Source organism: Balaenoptera acutorostrata, chromosome 12, assembly GCF_949987535.1.
Source record: "Balaenoptera acutorostrata chromosome 12, mBalAcu1.1, whole genome shotgun sequence".
Lineage (NCBI taxonomy): Eukaryota > Metazoa > Chordata > Mammalia > Artiodactyla > Balaenopteridae > Balaenoptera > Balaenoptera acutorostrata.
This window is the reverse complement of record NC_080075.1, coordinates 87,582,733-87,594,985: the sequence shown is the minus strand read 5'-3', so window position 1 is coordinate 87,594,985 and position 12,253 is coordinate 87,582,733. Positions and strand designations below refer to the sequence as shown.

The 12,253-nt window shown below is 51.1% G+C and overlaps 1 long non-coding RNA gene across 2 annotated transcripts in view; it reads right to left on the bottom strand.

Moving 5' to 3' along the window:
- Positions 1–2,024: 2,024 nt before the first annotated feature.
- The window catches only part of LOC103003672 (uncharacterized), a 75,120-nt gene continuing 64,891 nt past the window's right edge, over positions 2,025–12,253 (bottom strand). The window contains exons 3-5 of one of the 2 annotated variants that reach the window (XR_009009872.1): positions 11,373–11,585; positions 3,836–4,038; positions 2,025–3,177 (exon numbers count right to left, since the gene is read on the bottom strand). This is a non-coding gene — a long non-coding RNA (uncharacterized LOC103003672). The remainder of the gene's footprint in view (positions 3,178–3,835; positions 4,039–11,372; positions 11,586–12,253) is intronic. The other variant, XR_452288.2, reaches the window with a different exon arrangement.

The following is a 12,253-nucleotide window of genomic DNA, read 5'->3' as shown; positions in this document are numbered from 1 at the left end:
TGTCCAGCTAGAGGGACCGGGAGCCAGGGCGGGAGGTACTCTGTCATGCCGGGCATCCCTTGCTCAGAGAAAGACGGTGTGGGCATGCAGACCAGAGCAGACTCCTGCAGGGAGAGAAGCAGGCTTCTGAGCCAGAAGAGACGCTTTAGCCAGGAGAACCTGTCGGAGATGCTATCCAGGCTGACAGGGTCACAGCAGACGCAGCTCTGGGCCATGCTGCTCTGCCAGGAGGACTGCGGGAGCTCAGGGCAGGCGGGAGGGGCTCCTGCAGGAGTGCCGGGCGGGGAAGAAGGAAAGCTGAGTATGGATGGTCGCACAGGAGCCTGAAAAGGCCCCAGAGAAAGGCCTTTGACCCACAATTTAGAAACAACAGCGAGGAAGCAGCTGTGGGTCAGAGTAGTAGCTGAGGCCAGCCCAAGGCCATGAGCACACAGAGTGGCACTGTCTCGGGAGAGAGGCACTCCCGCTCCCCTCCTGATCCCCTGCCCTTACCCCTGTGCGGGGACCAAGCCTTCACAGGCTTTTTTTTTGTGAAGCACTGGTCTTAAATGAATCCGGGTGGCGAATAAGGCTGTGCAGGTAGCACAGCGTAGAGGGCCGCCTGTAGGGTCCCATCCGTGTGGTTCATATTTCGGCTCTGCCCCCTCCTAGCACGGTGACTTTGGGCACAGGACTTAATCTTCCTGGCCTCTGGGAGACTGGCTGCTGTTTTCATTTGTTCTGAATTATCTATAATGTCTAGCATGGTCTGTGAGCCTAATGGATTCATCTCTTTATTCATCTGTTCATTCACTCATTCAAACAAACACTCTGATCACCTGTCAAATCAGACCAGCTCACTCCCAGGCCTACGGTCACCCATTAAACCCCAACAGCTGGACCTGCTTGGACTCCTCTCCCCGCGCTCCCCCCCCCCACCCCCTGTGCTCTATCATGTCACCACCTGCAGTTTCCGGAATGCACCAGGCTCCCTGGTGCTTCAGAGCGTCTGCAGGCGCAGCCCTGACTCCCAGCCAGCCCTTCCCTGACGCAGGTAGAGCTAGCTTGGCCCTCTGGGCTCTCATAGCCCCTTACACTTGGGCCTCTAGTTTGGGGTTATCACCTGTGCCACAATCATGACCGGTCTGCCTCCCCCTGCAAACTGGAGGCTCCTGAAGGACAGCACTTTGGTTCTTGGCTTCTCTCTGTGTATCCCCAGCATCTAGCACAGGATCTGGCACAGAATGGGAGCTGAGAAAATGTTTGAGGCTCGAAGGAAAAAAGAGACCGTGCTACATGATATATGTCATGGGTTGAACTGTGTCCCTCCCAAAAGATACGTTAAAGCCTGATATGAGCTGAATTGTGCCCCAAAATTCATGTTGAAGCTCTAACCCTGGCACCCCAGAATGTGACTGTATTTGGAGACAGGGCCTTTAAAGACATGATTCAGTTAAAATGAGGCTGTTTCTGTGGGTCCTTATCCAATCTGGTGTCCTTGTAAGAAGAGGAGATTAGGACACACAGAGGCACCAGGAATGCAAAGACAGAAGAAAGTCCACTTGAGGACACAGAGAGAAGACGGCTGTCTGCAAGCCAAGGAGAGAGGTCTCTGGAGAAACCGGACCTGCCGACACCCTGATCTTAGATTTCCAGCCTCAGGTACTGTGAGAAAATAAATGTCTGTTGTTTTAGTTGTGGTATTTTGTTATGGCAGCTCTGGAGAACTAATACAAAGCCCTAACCCCTAGCGCCTCAGAATGTGACCTTATTTGGAGACAGGGTCATGACAGTTGTAATTAGTTAAGATGAGGTCAGTAGGATGGGCCCTATTCCAACATGACTGGTGTCCTTATGAGAAGGGGAAATTTGGACACAGGCAGACATGCACACAGGGAGAAGCCGTGTGAAGATGAAAGGGGACGCTTCTTGGACTTTTGGCCTCCAGCCTGTGAGATGATAAATTTGTGTTGTTTTAAGCCATCCAGTTTGTGGTACTTTGTTACGGCAGCGTTAGAAAACTAATACAGGATGGGAGACAAAAAGAAATATTACTTTATGACAAGTTCATCAAAGCGAGAGGTTTTCTGCCCACGGCAGCACAAGGCTATGGTGTCGACGCCAGATGACTGGAGATGAGCTTCCGGGGCCCTCTCCTCTTCCATTCCTGGTTCTTGTACGCTACCGCTCCTCAAGCACAGACAGCTGAGTTACATTTCTCAGGGCTGCCCCTGAGCCCCATCCACCCCCAGAACTGCCTGCCACATTATCAGTCCAGGATCACACCTGCTCCCCGAAATTCCACCTTCAGGAAATCTGGACCCAGGCCGCGCCCAGCCCTCCGCAGGTCCCTGTGCAGATCCCGGACACCATGTTTTCTAACCTTCCTTGTTTTTCCCAACTTGCCCACGCACAGCTGGCTTTTATTTTTTACCTTTGCTGTTACCTGTGCCACTACACACCTGTCCACACCCCAGCTCCCAGCAAGGAGAGCGTGAGGGAAGGAAGACAGAGGAGGGGAACTGAACCCCACGCAGGCGCTCAGACCCCTCTGAACCCGGCCTGCCTGGCCCTGAATGCTCCGAGGAACCGGCCCTTGTTTAGGGCGAGTCTGGGCACAGAACCCTCCCCACAGACAGTGGCGGCGCTGAAGGGCAGGTGGAGGCCAGGGCAACCCTCCTGTGGAAATTCGGGAGCTGCCACCGTTCACAGACATGAGAGATCTCAGGCAGCAGTGGGAGCGAAGCCCAGATGCAGAACCGACATTGGATCTGCCTTGTCTGCATCGCTCAGGCCCTTCGCACTCTGGCCCACCGCTTCCCTGCTCAGTTCCCCTGCGACTCCCGGTACTGGGCTTATTCACTGCCCCGCACAGGCTTTTCTCGTGCATTTGTCCGCTTCTCCCTGTACCTCATTTATCTCTGACCACTGAAATCCTACACAGCCTTCAAGGCCTGTCCCACATGCCTCTTCCTCTAGCAAGCTTTCCCTGATAACCTGAACCAGAAGAGGCTTCCACTCCTGTCTGCCAGGTGCGGCATGCGGGCATGGGGAGTCAGGAGGTGTGTTTTCCCAGGCTCTGGGGGCAGTGCTGTGCTAAGGGTGCAAGAGGACAAATCCCAGCTCTGCTCCTTACTGGGCAGGCGACCTTGAGCAGGTTCCTCTTCTGTCTGGGCTTCAGTCCCCCATCACAGTCCCCTGTGAAATGGAGATTTTATTTTTTATTTTATTGATTTTACTTTTTAAAATTAATTTTTATTGGAGTATAGTTGACTTACAATGTTGTATTCATTTCTGCTGTACAGCAAAGTGCTTCAGTTATACGTACACAGATATCCACTCTTTTTTAGATTCTTTTCCCATATAGGTCATTACAGAGTATTGAGTAGAGTTCCTTGTGCTATACGGTAGGTCCTTACTAGTTATCTCTTTTCTATAGAGTAGTGTGTATTTGTCAGTCCCAATCTCCCAATTTATCCCTTCCCCCCCTTCCCCCTTGGTATGGAGATTTCAGCAGGGTCTCAGGTTTAGTGAGATAATACATGTTAAGTCCTCAGCAGTCAGGGAGGAAAGGGCAGCCCTTCCACGAGGCCATTCCCAGGGACTTGGCCTCATCAAAGACAGTAGTTCCTGCCTCTGTCCCCACTCCCTCGGGCCTTCACTCAGCTGTCGCTTCCTCACTCAGCCTTCCCTCACAGCTCTACTGAAGATTTCACCCCCGCCCATATTCCCTGGCCAGCCCGCCCTATTTACTTTCTTGGCACAATAGCATTAAGTCAGTATCTGGTCCTGAATGAATGCAGGAAAAGGGAGACTGGGAGGCCTGGGGAGGGGTGTTCAGGAAGTGGGTCCTCACCGGGCTGGCTGGAGGGGCTGCAGCTGTGTCCCCGGGTTTGGCAGTGGATTCGGAGAGTTCTTGCAGCCGTCCTCCTGAAGACACGAGGCTGCCTCTGGGGTCGGCCAGCTCCTCCTAGTTCCAAGCATTGGCTCCTCCTCATATGTCTTCTCTCGCTGGGACATAATTGAAAGAACTATTCCTAAGCAGGCTTAATTTGTTCTCTGTCAAGAGAAAATAAAGAAACCATAGCGACCGATTAGCAGCATCTCCGAAATCAGTCGAATGAGAAACAGATTTGGAGCATCCGCCCGGGAGGGCAGCTGAAATCTCTGAGGCCGTAACCACAGATTCTGTTTCAACGGGCTGTGAGAAGCAGAGCTGTGATTAAAGTGCCCACCTCAGCAGTGGCTGCCCTTCCAGTGCCCTCCCCCGCCTGCATCTCTTAGGGACCAGACAGAAAGCCTGGACCTTTGACGTAGTCCCGCACGGAGGCCGGCCTCCACGCCATTCTCTTGTTTCCTGTCGAGGTAGCCCCAGGAAGCAGGCGGTATTAGTCTCTCCTATCACAGGTGAGGAAAGGGAGGCCCAGTCCCAGCGGCTTGCTCATGGAGCTGGTTCGTGACGGAGGGATGCAGCTGGGGCTCACGCTCAGGTTGGCCTGGTCCGCACAGCTGTGCCTTGTCCATCGTGACTACATTTGAGGTCCTCCAGCCAGACACAGACGGAGACCTGAAGCACTTCCCTCGGTGGCCCGCCTTTGACGTCCTGTGTCCCTTCAGCAGCCTCTGTGACACCAGCTGGGCCACTGGGCTCCTATCCCTCTTGACCTCTAGATACTAGTTTGGTTAAATAATCCTCAATTTACCTCTCACGGACGTTGTGTCACTGCGACCTGATCAGAATTCTTTGAGGTCAGGCCCACCAGCTGCAGAGATGGGGTGTAGCTGCAAGTGGCAGAACCTGGGGTTGGGTGACTTAGCCAGCGGGTTAGGGCAACAGGTGTTCCTGGCCGTGAGCAACTCCTAAGGTTAAACATGGGTAATTACGCAAAAGAGGTGTGCTTACTTATTTGCTTTAGGATTGCATTTCATGAATGACATTTGTTTAGTGCCCATGGTTTACAAACTGCTCCCACATACGTGGTAACCTCGTGTCAGGGATTGTGAGTATAAAGGGACTGTCTGGCTCCTATTCTAGGGGTTTCTTTACATCAACAGGGCTTTGAAACCAGGGAGCAAGGCTTCTGAAGTATTTAGATTGGATTTGATTTTTAACAACTCTATTTACTTATCATAAATATGACTTGTAGTAATATGAGATCCAAGACATAAATATTACTAGAGTATTATTGGGTTGGCCAAAAAGTTCATTCAGGTTTTTCCAGCCCAATACTTCTACTCCCTTCTGTTATGTTAAGTTCACATCCTGGTTAAGAGCTTGTCAGGGTTCAACTGTAGCATTCCTGTTAGAGGCAGAGGGGGACAGGAGACTCACTCTCCCAGTCTCCAGAACTTCAGTAAAGTCTCAAAGATAGATAGATAAATACATAAATAAATAAATAAACAAATTTTCCCCCTTTCCTTAGAATTTTCTCAGTGTTCCCGTTAATCAGATACTGTTAGCTTTATTTTGCCTTCATTCATTCACTGAATGTGTTTCAGGCCCTGTGCTAGGAGCACGGTTAAAAGACTGTCCTGTTCTGGGGCACTCCCAGTCCAATGGTGGTTCAGGGGCCCTGGCAGATACATATAACACATAACAGACCTCTACAATGTGATAGGGAAAGTGTAAGGACAATGGAAGGCAGAAGGAGGTCTGGAAGCACAGAGTAAGGACAACTAATCCATGCCAGACATATCAGGGAAGTCTTCCTGGAGGAGGTGACATCTGAGTTGGACAAGAGAAGTGGAGGAAAGAAATCCAGGCAGCAGAGAGAGGCTCAGGTACGAGAGCGTTGTTTACTCAGAGAAGGGGCTGTTTGGTGAGACGGTCCTTAAGTAGCACAGTGAGAATGGGAACAGCTGAGCTTTAACCCTCAGCCAGGAGTCTAGTATGTGAGCTGCTGGGAGATTTTAAGCAGGGAAAACATTCTCATACTACCCCTTACTTCTTCCAGGTATGAACCACAGTTTTTTTTTGTTTTTTTTAAAAACATCTTTATTGGAGTATAATTGCTTTACAATGGTGTGTTAGTTTCTGCTTTATAACAACATAGTTGTTATTAAACAACTACTGGAATTCCCTGGCCGTCCAGTTGTTAGGACACGGCGCTTTCACTGCCATGACCCAGGTTCGATCCCAGGTCCAGGAACTAAGATCCTGCAAGCTGTGCAGTGCAGCGCAGCAAAAATAAACAAAAACAAAAACAAAAAACCTACTGATATAGTTTGATATTTAGCATTTCCTCCAAGCAAATATTAATATAATCTCTAAGAAAGCAGAGACTAAGATGTCTTTTTGTTCCACCCTATAATTCTCTAGACCTAGAAGAGGTCCTGGTCATAGTGGATGGTTAGAAAATGGGGGGAAGGTAGGGAGGGAGAGAAAGGCAGTGACAAGATCTGTTGTGCACTGGAGAAAAATCATTCTGGCAGCAAATAGAGGAGAGATGGCAGAGAGGTGTGACTTGGGGTTGGGAGGGACTGATTAGAATGCTATTGTCATAATCCAGGTGAAAAGTGCAAACTGTCTACAGGAACGGCAGAGGCGGAAGGGCGGAGACGTAGAGAGGAGAAAAGCCCAGGAGGTAAGGTCTACGTGACCTGGTGCCCGGGTGGGCAAGTAAAGAGAAGTAGAGAGTCACCTGGAGGGGCTCTGACACCTGGGCCCGGCAATCAGTCTCAGTGAATTGGTCTGGGTGGTGTAGGAGACATGGGTAATTCCTAAAAGGACCCAGGTGACCCTCCCGTGCAGGCAGGATGAGCACTGACCGAGTGAGGGGTTTATGAGGGCTCCGCGGGTTCCAGCTTTGGAAGAGAGAACACAGGAGGGAGAGCGAGTTTGGGAGAGTGGGGAGAGAAGCAGTTCAGAAGGTACTGAGTTGACCGAGTTTGAGGCATATGAATTAAGAAAGAAAGATGTCAGGTGGTTCTTGTTTGTTGTTTAAAGAGTGCAGGTGAGAATAAACAATTGGACATTTTGGTTGGGAGTTGCTTCTTAATTAGGATGGTTTAGTGCAATGGGGGTCAGAGGGGGCTCTTTGGAAACTGTCTGAGGAAGTCTGTTCTGGCTGAGCGCCAGGTGGTGGGAAAAGGTGAGAGACGTGAACATGAGCTTGCAGAAAAGCACAGAGCGAGCCGTGTAACTGGGTTTCCACCCTTGTTTTTACCTTCTCTGCTTCCAAGTTTCTTCTCTGCACAGCTGAACAATGCACCAATTTTGTTTCATAGCAAATTTCTTATGGTCTCTGGCAGCGCCGACGCAGCCTTCATATTCCATTTGTTCCTTGGATAACGAGCTTAGCCTCAGAGCCAAAGGAAAAAGCCCCAGTGCTTGTTAAATCTACTGGCTTGGGCTGTCTGCTCCCCAGAACCTCCATCAGACGTTGCGCTAAAATCATCCAGCTCGGTAAGGCCATTTGCATCTAGTCAAATGGCCCTTGGTGACTAATAGAAGTCCAACTTTATATTGATGAGGAAGGGCTTTGATAAGCAGCATTAATTTTGTCTGCACAGTGGAATGGAGCTCATCTCTACTTCCTTTTGGGGAGCCTGGTTTATGCTTCCCCCAGATAGCACTTCCCCGGGGCTCCCAGACATTGGATGCACCAGGTGTAATTAATCTCAGAGGCTCCCTGGTCCAGCTTTTGCACACGGCACACAATCTGCCTTTTCTTTTCCCCCAGCCTCCCAGCTCAGAGAGAATTGTGATGATGGGGCAACCTGAATTCTAATAACGCTTCAAGTAGTCATTTGGGCTTGATGCATTTGGCCTGGTGCAGACAGAACCTTAACAGCTGGGAGGATTCTGTCTGGCTTTTCCTTCCCCCAGGAGTCTGGAAATTAAGGCTGTTATTTTCCATTTGGAGTCCTGGGAATTGGGTTGTTATTGCCAAAGACAAAGGAATGGGTTTCTAGAATTATCACTTAGAAGAAGAGTGCACCAGAGAGAAACTCTAGATGCTTCCAGAAAGGTGGGCAGTGGGTATCTCGGCAGGGTAATCTAAATGTGAAACGTCTCTGCCAACTACTTGGGAACATCTTGCGGGGAGTGGAAGACTCCTGGATACATCTCTACCTCCCATTCAGTCCATCTGGAAAGGCAGAAGGACCACTTCGCCTTCAGGATTTTACTGCACCCTTTGGGAAAAAATCCCATAACCTTCCGGGGCTTCCAAGACACCCATTCAGTGAGGGTGTGTGGTCTCAGGCTTCCAGAATAAATTCAGTCCAATTCAAACAAAATTGTTGAGGACCTACTGGTGCCAGGAGGGAAGTGGGGGGTGAAGACGAGAAAGGATGCCCTTGGTCATGCAGCCACCGACTTGCCGACAGTCCTTGATCAAGCATTGGCTTCGTACCAGGCTTTTTGTTGCCATGAGGGATGCAAAAATGAAGGAGGGGGTCCCTGCCTGCCAGGAGAGCTTCTATTTGGGCAGATTGACACGGGTTACCATTAGAGCCACAGAGTGACGGACACTGTCCTGGGAGCTTCAATAGAGACACTAGAAAAAATGTAAAACAAACCCAGAAGACACTGGAATTGATTCTGAGTGCAGAAACCAGAGAAGCCTGGAGAAAGGCAGAATCAGGATTTCAACAAGGCATTTGACCATTTTCTCCTCTTGGTCTGGTCACCAGAGCAAGAGCTAACACGCCCACAGCATTGACCATGTTCCTGGAGTGGTTTCAAGAGCTTTACGAGAGTTTATATTCACTTTGTCCCCACAACAAGCCTTTGAAGTAGGTACTATTATTATCCCCATTTTATGGATGAGGAAACTGAGGCACCGAGAGGTCAAATGACTTCTCCAAGATGACCTCTAATAAGTGGCAGAGTAGGATTTGGTCCCAGGCAGTCTGGCTCTAGACAACTCTGGTGCAGTTAGGTAGATCTCTTCTGGTTAAACAACCCTACCCCAAAAGGGTATTTGTTTATGTTTTGTTTAGTTTAGTCAAAATTTTCATGTTGTAAAAGCTATATGGCATTATAGAAAGTTTGGAGAAAAGAATAAAGGTTTCCCTTTGTGGCTGGCATGATGTTGGCATAAGGTGCAGAGTAACCCTTCTGAATGGTGGGGATGTTTACTGGTGTTACAATAGGCAGTCACAGCCTTGCACAACAGAATAATGCCACTTCGGTGTAGACCCCCCCATAAGAATCATTGGTCCAGCCCGAAGCAATTTTAAACACCCGTCTTGGGGAGATAATACTGTCAACAAAGAAAATGTGGACACGGGGCCCTCGCCCCAAAGAGCAGCCCAGGGAGCTGCAGCAATAGGCAGCCTTTCCCTGAGTTAAAGCCTAAAGCCAGCAGATGCAGGGTGCAGAGAATAACAAGGGGAGACCTAGGCCCAGAAGAAATCACCCGAAGAAAGAACCTGGGCTAAAGGGCTGAGCTTGATGCCCAGATAAAGCATTTTCTACAGTTAAAGAATTTTCTACAGTGTCCGTTTCCTCAACAGCTTGTGTGGTCCATGTGCAGGGATGACACATACAGCTGTGCAGGTTGTCCACTGCACAAGGGCGCCCACCTGAGGGACAAGTGGGGACTAGAATCCAGTCTGCCTTCCACTCACCACACTATGTGCCCATGGGGCTGTATCTGTCCAGAGGGGACACCCTCCCCTAATTCACACAAAAGGCCCCTGTGGGCTAGCTGGGGCCCAAGACTTACGGAGAATGAAACACCCCCAGGACAGGACCAACAAAATGTGGGACATCAGAACAGGGCTGCATGTAGAAGAGAAAACACCTGTTTCACCACACTGGCTACAGTTGCCTTCAATTCTTTTGAAGGGAAAAAGCAGGAATTGCTAACAAAATTCACTCTGTTGTACTCTTTTTAAAAATAATTAATTAATTAATTAATTAATTAATTTAGGCTGCATTGGGTCTTCGTTGCTGCATCCGGGCTTTCTCTAGTTGCGGCGAGCGGGGGCTACTCTTGGTTGCGGTGCTCGGGCTTCTCACTGCGATGGCTTCTCTTGTTGTGGAGCATGGGCTCTAGGCGTGCAGGCTTCAGTAGTTATGGCATGCGAGCTCAGTAGTTGTGGCTCACGGGCTCTAGAGTGCAGGCTCAGTAGTTGTGGCGCACGGGCTCAGTTGCTCCGTGGCATGTGGGATCTTCCCGGACCAGGGCTCGAACCCATGTCCCCTGCGTTGGCAGGTGGATTCTTAACCACTGCGCCACCAGGGAAGGCCCACTCTGTTATACTCTTGATGTGTGTACATATTCATACCCACATGCACAAACTCTTATGTTTCCTTCTGGAGTTTGGTTCGGTCACTCCCTACGAATCCCCCGAATGTGTTGTTACAGATAGCTCTCTGCGCAGGGGGGTTCTTCCCGATAGCTGGAGTCAAGGTTATGGTGTCCAGACTGGCTGAAACCAACAGGCAGGCCTCTTTCAGGATTCTGCCTGCTGTGCTCCCAAATAGAGTCAAATAGAGTCAAATAGAGTCAGCCGGGCCGGGCTGAGGAGTGGAAGTGGTGAGCGGCCACAGTAGAACCCAAGGACCGCAACGCCAGCTACCAGGCCCTCCCAGGCCACCTCCGGTTAGATCTGCCTCGGAAATGTCCGTCCTTCCTGCCCCTTCTCTCCTTCCGTCCCTCCCATCCACCATTTCCAGACTCCGTTTCCTCTCTCACCCACACCCCTCCTGCGACAGGCCCACGCGGCTCCCCCAGGCCCGGCCACCACCTCCAGCTCAATTCCCAGCAGCGCCCAGAGAAAGTCTTTCCAGTGAGACTTCTTCGGTCACATCACCCCCCACTTAACACTTAACAGCGACCCACTCTCCACAGCAAAAAAGCACATCTTCTCCAGCCCGGCATTGTAGAATAATAACACACTTACCAAGCACCATCGACGGGCTTTGACACAGATTAACATAGATTAACTTCTGAACCCTCACCACCGCCTCCCTGAAGCAGGTACTATTATGATCCCCACTTTATAGGTAAGGAAACGGAGGCCTGCTGAGTTGGGAACTCACATGCCCACTCATACAACTAATTAGGGCCAGATCCAAGTTCAAACCCGGCTCGTGTGACCTCTCAGCCCACACTCAGGCACTCAAAAGGCAGTCCCAGACCATGGGTAGCAGCAGCATTACCTGGGACCTCGTTAGAGATGCAGAAACCCAGACCCCACCCCAGACCTGCTGGACCAGGACGCACAGTTAAACAAGTGTCCGGTGACCGGTCTGCGTGGGGAAGTCTGAGAAGCTTTGCCCCACTGCCCCGCACGGAGCCCGGGGCCTTCCTCCACCACCTGACCCAGCGCCCGCCAGCCCGTCCCGCCTGCCGGCTCCAGCTCTGAGGCTCATCCGCACACGGCCCTGGAGCCGAGCCCTGCCTGTCGATCTCGGAACTCGATGAGTCATTACTCACCAGCGCAGGGCAGCCTGACGGCTTTGTCTTTTTCCTTTGCCTTCCCACACTCTCCTCCTTGATATCTGGCCCTGTCCACAGCGAGGGTGAGGAGGGGTCTCCCAGCAGGGCCGGCGGGTGCCCTTTGTCAGTGGCAGCTCCCTGCCCTGGTGCCCGTGAGGGGCTAGCTGCGCTGTGGCAGGTGGCATGGAGGGCCCATCCTGGCCCTGGAATCTGTGGGCAGAGCACGGGGGGCAGTGGGTGACAAAAGGACCAAGGGCTCTGGTCAGGGTGATGCGGCTGGGCCCCCATCCCACCAGCATCCTCTGCGCTTAGTTTTCTCCTTATCGTCCAGGGATAATAACAGGTGACCCACGAGGGCTGTCATAAAGACGAGAGGAAGATGTATTGGGACAGTTGCCATTTGATGGAATTCTGGATAGTCCGGATAGAAAGTCCACAAGAAATCATTAACAGACACGGAAACTGAGGCCCAGAGGCACGGTGTCCTGCGCAAGGTCACAAGGCCAGCTGTCAACAGAACCAAGACTACGTGCCCCTTCTCCCAATGTCCTGCCCGGGCCCCTCTCTACAGCTTCTGTGTTTTGCATAGGAAAATGGAATCAGGTGGTGCCTCAAGAGAAGATTATGCGGATTCCAAGGGCCAAAGTCCAGTGTAACTGTTGGCCCCAGGGGAGATCCCAGCAAAGATGGTAAGTGGGTCGCGCCCATCAGCCACTGCTGGGTCCTGAATGTCCTAGGAGAACGGGCCAGAGGAGAGGGTGTCTTTCTCCAGCGGTTGGAGAAATGCAGTGAAAGGAGCTGTCGTCCAGAATCTCTGACACATTCCCCTCCCCTCCCTGGCCTCTGCCGAGACACAAACACAGACAAACAGACGGACA